This window comes from Theobroma umbraticum, unplaced genomic scaffold (assembly GCF_002168275.2).
Source record: "Theobroma umbraticum cultivar Fairchild unplaced genomic scaffold, ASM216827v3 scaffold_51.0, whole genome shotgun sequence".
In the NCBI taxonomy this organism is placed as follows: Eukaryota; Viridiplantae; Streptophyta; class Magnoliopsida; order Malvales; family Malvaceae; genus Theobroma; species Theobroma umbraticum.
The window spans coordinates 3,057,707-3,064,594 of record NW_018397260.1 but is presented as its reverse complement, the minus strand read 5'-3'; the positions used below and the strand labels follow the sequence as shown (position 1 = coordinate 3,064,594).

The 6,888-nt window shown below is 31.1% G+C and overlaps 1 pseudogene; it reads left to right on the top strand.

Annotated features, from left to right (window-relative positions):
- The window catches only part of LOC110416436 (casein kinase 1-like protein 2), an 8,358-nt pseudogene extending 5,548 nt beyond the window's left edge, over window positions 1-2,810 (top strand).
- The last annotated feature ends 4,078 nt before the right edge of the window (window positions 2,811-6,888 follow it).

Genomic DNA, 6,888 nt, shown 5'->3' with positions numbered 1-6,888 from the left:
CCAAAATAAAGTAAAATTAAATTAAAACAACTTAATTTCACTATTTAACATGTAATCTAACTTAACTTAGAGCAACAACTAAAATGCTCAAATTCAAATCTAAAATGCAAAGGTCTAGCTACTAAAGTCCCCAAAATGTGTTAAAAACAACTCTATATAACAGAGTTATCATCTTGGAGGTGCATTTTGAATTCCCAACTAATATTGTAAGCAAAAGACTATTGTCTAGTACTCGAGCAATTCTTAATTGGTTGGATTATACCGACTACCGACTGGATATCTTTAAATTCTGATGGTGCTTATAGAAAATCTAGTGAACAAACAACTGCTAGTGATGTTTTGAGAGACTCAGCTAGTCATTGAAGAAAGGGTTTTGCATTGAGGTTATGTAAATGTATTGCTTATGGAGTTGAATTATGGAGAGTTTATCGTGGACTTCAGTATGCATGGGATCTTGGTTTTCGAAAGATTGAGCTTTAGGTTGACAGTAAGTTAATGGTTCAAGCAATGTCATCTCCATTATGTCACCTATGTTGAAACTCAGATTTGATTCGAGCAATCCATGGTTCAATTCAAAGACAATGGAAAGTTCGTTTGTCATGTCTATAGGGAAGGAAATATAGTCATTAACTTTATGACAAACAAGGGTTTTCCAATTTCTGAAAGTTTTTTATCATATGTCAATCCTCCTAAGAAGGCTAGAAACTACAACTGAACAATGTAATTGAGGTCTCTTTCCCATGAATGATTAGGTAATAAAATCTTATAATTTCCCTAAAAAAATAAAAATAAAAATAAAAAAATAAAACTAACCGTTATTACATGAAGGTAATTCTTAACAAATATAGATTCCCTTATTTCTTTTTGCTCAATTATATTCCTTTATTTCTATTGATAATAATTTATTAATTTTTATCATATTTTTTCTTAAACAAATAAAATTGAAAAAAAAATTACATTCTAATATAAATGAAATAATGAATTGAGTTTTGAAGTCAAAAATTTGTCCAATCGTAGATTTTAAAATGAATATATAACCGGAAAGAATATTGTTTAAAACATTAGAAAAACTTTGGGCAATTGTAATCATAGTATATTGTCAAAGGAGTTTGTACTTCGAACCTTTAAGGATATATAAAATCTAATGTCAATGAATCTAGAACAAAAAAATTGTGGACCAACTACACTTTATAAAAGAAATTTGCAACTTTGTGGCTTAAGACCATACAATTGAAATTTGCAAATTTGCTGCTTTTTTCAGAAGAATTTCTTCGAAGCTTGTCTTTAAGAAATTTGAGCAAAGGTATACTTTATTTATTTATTTTGTTCTCCACATCCTCGTAGATTAGAGGGTTGGCGTAAATTATAAAACTTCGACCCTTTCCCACTATATCCCGCGTGGCAGCTCGCCAGACTGAGCCACCGCCCTCGGTTGTCGTGAGTCATTAATTAATGAATATTGCAACTAAGAATTTTTTATGGGATTTTATTTTTTCAGAGAGAAACCTATTCGATAAGATGCTATATTAATTTGTAAATGGAAGATAAGATGGTGAGGATATATATAAATGTTAAAATTCGAAATTTAAGATAAAAATTAGGGAGAAAAACATTTAAGTATTGAACAATAAGATTGGTTTCAGAGCATTAAAAAAAAAAAAACAACAACAATTTTTTAGAAAAACGTTTTCTGTTTCCTTTTTGTCTATTTTTCCTTCTCTCTTCTCTCCTTCTTCTACTCTCACCTAATTCCCCTCTTTATGGCAACATCCAACCAATAACTTGTGGTTCGTCGGATCCGATTAAAATAGGCAGCGTATTTAGCCTATTTTGAACATATTCTTTGGCCAATTTCGACATACCAACACCGTATTTAACCTCACCTGGCCAAATCCGATCAGTGATTGGAAGAATATATATATATATATATATATATATATATTCTATTCTTTATTTTTTTAAAAAAAATTTATTTTTTAGTTTTCGTTTTTTATTTTTCCAAAACAATCTTTTTAATTTTTCAAACAATAAAACTTAAATTTTTGCATTTTAAATATTTTTATTTTTTATTTTAAAATATAAAAGTATTTTTAAAAATTTTTGATTTATTATTTTCAAAATATGAAATTTAATATATAAAACTTCTAATTTTTTTCAGCAGATAAAAATTATTTTTAAAAAAGTTTTCAATTTTTTATTTTTTTTTAAAAATATTTTCAATCAAGTAATAATTCAAAATTTTGATTGGATTTTTATAAGTTCGGTTATCCTATTGAAGTATAGTGTCCAAATTAAGATATTTTAAAAAAATTAATAGATATCTTACCCGTTAACAACAGAATAAGGTGCTGGAACAAGTTCTGCCATGCCCCCTGTTATTGCTAATGCCGACAGACAAAGCTGGGGAGGATGCTCGAGCAGCTGGTTTGTCATCCATGGATTCCTCTCGGTGGAGAACATCAGGACCCTTGATGAATTCTGGAAGTTATGCTAAGCAGAAAAGTCCAGTTGTAAATGACCCTGTAATTACTAAAGATTCTATGTTTATGGGGCAGTGGGGTGGATCCTCTTCAAGGCGAGTTGCTGTTTCTAGCAGTCGTGATGCATTTGCTGGTAGTGAGGCTAACCCCCAGCGTTCTCGTACAACCGATGCTAGCCCTGGAGCGTTGCACAAAATTTCAAGTCAACAACGAAGTCCTGTTGAATCTGCTGACGCAAAGCGGACAATGTCTGGGAGAAATACTTCTCATGTCAAGGACTACGAAACCGCGCTCAAGGGGATTGAGGGCCTGCAATTTGAAAGTGATTGAGAGAGTTCATTATTAAATGCTCAGCTATATGATTGTTGTAAATCAAGAAATGATTAACGTATCAAAATATTTGATTTATTAATTGATGTATGATTTGTATTTTTAAGAAATACAATTTAAATTTTTTTAATTATAAAAAAATCATAAAATAGTGTAATACTACTACATTTTACAACAGAGTATGTTTCCTTGGGGGGTTGAGTTTTCAAGGAATTTGTAACTTGGGAGCTCCTGATTTGGTCTCAGTGCACCCAAAGCATAAAGCTTGTGAAGTGAAATTTGACTGCATCAAAAAAAAACAAAAAGAGAGAGAGAGAGAAAAGTTGAGAAAATGGAGTTACCTTATTTTTATCTCTCTAGCAATTGATATTTTCATTAATTAAGCTTTAACTTGAGCTTAAGTTTTGCAACTTTATCATTTAAGCTCAAGCTTACCTTATTCAATCTTTGCTTGAAACTTGAGTCTAAGTAAAATGAAAAAACATTGAAGCTCGAGCTGTATAACGTTTGGTTTGCTGAGAATTCAATTATGTTTATAATTCTAAACGTGACATGAAATGAAAAAAGAAAGTTCAAATATAAAAAAAAAAGTGATTCACATGATGGTTTAGAATTCAAGTAAAATTTTTTAATGCAACAGGAAAAAGAAAAAGATTAGCAAACAAATGGTACTGGCCACTCTGATCAAGCTGCTGAAATTCAATTGGCATGCAACTGATGGTAATCTTAATTTGGGGGTTAAAGTCAAATTTAAAATCTTGATAGTTGATAGTAGAGCTAACTTACTATATGTTACATTATATATATAAATAATTATTAAAATTTAAAATTTTGACTTGATCTCAAATGTCTGAAGCCTGAAGAAAAATGGGGTAAAAGTTATTTATATAAGGAGATTGTCGAAGTGTCAAAGGCACAATGGGTTACAAGGAGAATTGAGGTAAAAAAGTCGTTGAATAACTCCGAATTCGATAAAGAAGAAGGCCTAGAATTTGCATTGGATGTATGCAAGGGAAGAATCAGAGGTTTGTTTGTTCGTTTAAGGGTCTCACTCATGGGCGTTGAGGAGTCCTGGGCCCACCGTCGCTCCTATCTTAGCCGTTTTTCTTCTAGGCATCCTGCCATCTTGGAGTAGTATATACGGTATTGTCATAATGTGACTTGATGCTTTGTGTTTGCCATCCATCAAAGAAATTTGGGTTCTCATCATCATTCATATATTAGAAAATGGCATCATTAAAATCATGATTTTTGCTCATTACATAACATGCCAATTCCCCCAACCACATGATCCTTCTATTGGTTTAACACAACTTTAAGAGTTTTATTTCTCGTTTTTAATGTCATGCTCACACTTTCAAATAATAAGCATTTAAAGTTTCAAACCCTTTTATTCGTCCTTGATGAGGCCATTTCAACCTTTTTTATTTTGGCATACACCAAAGCTTTTTCAATTTAACTAATCACTCACCACCACCACCACCACCACATCTTTCTACCTAGGGTTTGAATTAACTTTATAGATTAAGAACTACGAATTTAATTTGCATGCGACTTCTAGCAGCTAGTTTCTTAGACTTTGCATGTTATATCTACACGAATTCCTTGATTAAAAGCAATAAATTATTCTTACCTCCAAAAAATAAAAGGAATTTATTATTCTAAAACAACAAAGGAATGTACATTTGATTAGAGTGTCACCAATATTTGTTCAATGTAGAGAACCTCGGGTCCCATTCAAGACCTTCTTTTTTTAAGAACTTTGTTAACAAGTACTAATTATAATCATTGATTAAGATGTTATTCTATAATTTAAAAATTATTTTTCTCCTTCCATCCCATTTTATTGGATAAAATTCTATGTGTGGATATTATTTTTTATAATAATAACTATGGTTACACATTATTTATTTTTTAAAAAAATTATGAAATTGATTTGGTGTGGTGGTTGATGCTAATGACTTTTTATGCTCTATATTTGGGTGTGATTTTAATTTGACTGTGGTGCTGTTAGTTTTATGTTCTGGGTATGGTTTAAGTATGATTCTAGTGTTAAATTCTTTTTTTTATTCTGTTTTATTTGTTAAGGTGTTCAAATAATCTTTTATTGGGATGTTGGTAAACTTGCTTTCAATATGTCTAGTTTTGATATAGACCTAGTTTTGTATCAACTTTTTGATACATTATTAAATGAATCCATTTGATTGAAAAAAAAAAAAGAGAATAACTTGATCTTGATTTTAAATTTAATCGTTTAACTATTTTTAACAGAAAATTTCATGAATATCATCAAAACAACTTTAACTAACACCTTACCTTATATTTAAATTATTTTTATCAAATTCAAGATAAAATAATAGTATAATTTTAGGAATAAGAGCTAAATAAGGATTGACTGAAAGATGGAAGAAAATGAATTGACGGCAACCTTTGTACAAAGTGTGAGCAACTTTGACAGAAGGGGAAGCTCCCATTCGCATATTAAATTGACTCAAAAAGGTTGAAGAAGCAAACAAGGAGATTGAGCTGAAGGCACCGCCCATGCTGAGCAGAGATCTTGGTCATGAAATGACAAAAACGCCATACAGGAACTGACAACTGATCCTTTACCATTGTGTGCTGCTATCAACTGAATCATTTCCAATGATGAATATAGCCCACACATCCCCAAATCCCACCTGATATTTTTTTTCAATTGACATATATACCCCCTAGGCCACCAAAGAGCTGTTTAATACTGTTTCAACTAAAATTTTTAATCACAAAATTTATTGGCCTAATTAGGTTTAATTTGATAATGCAATTGCAGTTACAAATTACGCTAAAAATGGTCAAACATTGTTTTTGCAATTAAATATAACGATTGTGATCAACGGGTTAATTAATAAATTCATCTGTGGAGATATGCAGCATACAGCGCATTTTACTTTGACTTGAGATTGAGAACGAATGAACAGACAATCTACTTATTCCGATTTCCTTTTTTAAAAAAAAAACTAAAGAAAGATTTAATTAATATAAAAGTAAAAAGCGGTAGACTGAACAATTAAGGCCTTACGTTTACTGGTCATGCGCAGAGAAATCTTACTGTATACCAAATCAGGCTCAGCTACAACTATAAGGTCGGCCACTATTAAAATATATTAGTAAAATCTCTTTTTTGGTTGATGGGGTAAAAGAAATGAATGAAATATTTGTCAAAGTCTCCTTGGCTTTGCGGTAGGAATCAAATTTCGTAAACTTTGAAGTAATTTAATTTTAGGGTTGACGTGGTGGTGTTTGGCTGCCGAGAATTTCGAGTTCCTGGAAGAAACATCACAAGTCATAGTTTTGAATTCAATAAATATGAACAAGGATAAAGACTGACTCGAATCAACCAGGAGTTTTTATAAAATTTCAAGTCAAGTTAAACTCCCGTGAACTTGATCTTAACCCTATTTAATTGGTAGTTAAGTTCCCTGAGAAAGCACTTTGCAATTTCTCTTCCCTGATATGTAGTTGGTTTCCAGATTTTAGCTCTTGATACATAGATATGTTTATTCATACATTCAACTATTTCGATGAAATTTTTACATAACATTCTTTTATTTTTCATTTAAAAAAAAAAGTAGAAGGGTCCAAAAAGTAATGAACATTAATCCAAACAATCTAATTTATTTGATCTGATAAAAGGTAATAAAAACAATTACCTAAAAGCCGACATACAAATGATATAGTCCTTTCCCAAATTGTCAATTGCACCCAATATGTATACCATTAGACTTCCGAGACATTCTTCTTAAGTTAGCATACATGACAGCGAACCATCAAGGAGAATGTCCGGAAAACCCCATACATTTTGATCAAGGATTGGAGACCGTTTGATTGACATATCTTTTTCAATCTGTGGCAGTCCATATTATTGATCTTTACTCTCCAAAGCAAATCAATTATTAGCAAGTACTTTCTCTGACACGTGGGATAACCTAGGCCAATTAATCAGCTGTCCAAAATCGGTGTTGTAATCTAAGGAAGAGGAAAATCTATTTTTCTCTTTCTATTAATAGAATTCTTTGTTTCCCCGTAGGGTAAAGATATA